This window comes from Lissotriton vulgaris, chromosome 6 (assembly GCF_964263255.1).
Source record: "Lissotriton vulgaris chromosome 6, aLisVul1.2, whole genome shotgun sequence".
Classification (NCBI taxonomy): domain Eukaryota; kingdom Metazoa; phylum Chordata; class Amphibia; order Caudata; family Salamandridae; genus Lissotriton; species Lissotriton vulgaris.
In genome coordinates this window covers 829,608,600-829,610,750 of record NC_141694.1, presented here as the reverse complement: position 1 = coordinate 829,610,750, position 2,151 = coordinate 829,608,600, and positions in this window count along the sequence as shown.

Sequence of the window (2,151 nt, the reverse complement as noted above, 5' to 3'; positions counted from 1 at the left end):
TTTGGTCTGGTGTTGACAAGAGTGTCTTTTAAGCTCTGTGACTTCTTGAAAGAGAACAAAGGTTTTTCCCAGTGTAGATTGCCAGTGTTTATGATATTCCAATGTTTATTTATACTCCTGGTCACCTGATTTGATATTGAGTTGAACGTAGTCACGCATGTTAGAGGTATTTCCTCATTGGTTCTGGTCTTTTCTTCAAGGAGTACATCTCTGGGCTGGTTTCTGGCCCTCTTTTGGCATTTTTTCACTATCTTATTAGGGTATCCACGGTTCCCCAATTTTACAGATAGGTCCTCCGCTTGTTTCTTATAATCAGATAGTTTGCTGCAGTTTCTGCGCAGTCTTAAAAATTGCCCATAGGGTAGATTCTCCCTTAGTGGTCGAGGATGAAAACTTTCGAACCTTAAGAGATTGTTTTTTGAGGTCGGTTTGTAATGGGTTCTTGTCTCCAGATGATTGCCTTCTTTGCTTATTACTACGTCGAGGAAAACAATTTCCTCTTTGTCGTAGCAATTCGTGAACCTGAGGTTGTTGTCACAGGTGTTGATCCAGGCAATGAATTGCTCAAGGAGTTCGGTTGGTCCTTGCCAAATTGCAAGGACGTCATCAATGTAACGTCTCCAAAAAGTCAAATTTTTGCGATATGGATTTGTGTTGTTCAGAACAAATTTGCTTTCGAAGTCATACACGTACATACCAGCTATGCTGGAGGCAAAAACGCTGCCCATTGAAGTGCCCCCGGTCTGTAAAAACAGTGTTCCTTCAAATTCGAAGTAATTCCGTTTTAGGGCCAAAGTGGCACATTCCAAAATGAAGGCCCTAGGAGTGTGAAAAGGCCAGTCTGCATTCTCTAGGGTATTACCCAGGACTCGGATGGTATCGTCCTGGGGTATGCTTGTGTACAAGCTCTCAATATCAAAACTTAGTAACACGGTATTTTCATCAACTTCCACATTCTGTAACAGATTCAGTAAGCTCTTTGTATCTTGCAGATAGGTGGTTGATTTTTGCACAATAGTCTTGAGGAAAAAATCACAGAACCTAGAGAGAGGTTCTAACAAGGAGCCAATGCCAGAAACAATTGGACGTCCTGGGGGGGTAATCTACCCTTATGCATCTTAGGTAAGATGCAAAAATAGGGGATTTTTCCTTCAGTAGTACATAAATAGCCCGCTTCTTGTTTGGATATTGCACCATTGGACTCTGCAATTTCAACTAATTGACAGATTTCAGCTTTCAAATCACTCGTGGGATCAGTGTTTAAAACTTGATAGTTTCTTGTGTCGCTGAGGAGTCGGACACATTCCTTGAGGAATGTGTCCGACTTTCCTGAACATTCCACCCAACCCTCATTGTCTGTTATGGCCCAGCTAGATTATGATAAACAATCCCTTGATGATATGATATTGTTGCACAGAATCTAGTGGGTTCTGCTCTGGACACATCTCCTTTGTCCATCCTCTTTGCTTAGACCTATTTCTAGTCTGTTGCCAAGCCCCGTTTTTATAAGAAGATTCCTCTATTCTAATGGGTTTGCCCTCTTCTAAAAAAACACTCCAAACTCCGGTGTTCTGGCATGGTCTCTACTGCTTGCCATGTTCCTTACCGACTGAGGAGTCATTCATTATAATGAGGCCCGTTTCCCTTCTGTAAAACACTCCTTGCGTGGCCCCGTTTTTTTGCCATGATCTCTACTGTTTGCCATGTTCCCCACCGATTGAGCAGTCATCCTTAAAAATGAGGCCCCTTCCCTTCTGTAAAAATGCTCTTTACGGGGGTTTTTTGTAATGTTCATTAAGATTTGCCCGTAATTTCACGAGGAACGGATGTTTGTTTACCTACGTTCCTATGGCAACCCACCTCTTCCCGAACGGGCTCCCGTACTACGATCACGTGGTTACGTGACGTCAGTACGCAACGCTTACCACGCCCACCACGCCCCCAATGGCGGCCGCCTTTACCTTCGGCGCTGCCTTCGTTTCCTCACGGGTGCACGGAGGGGCGGCATAGGTTGATGGTCGATATCGAACATCAGAAACTGTAAGTAGAGATTGTAAAAATAGGAAACGCGTCCGTTTCCTTGCCTTTTCATCCGTAGAGAAGGAGGACAATGCGGTATATTCTGCCGCATTTCGAACTGATTTGTTCCCC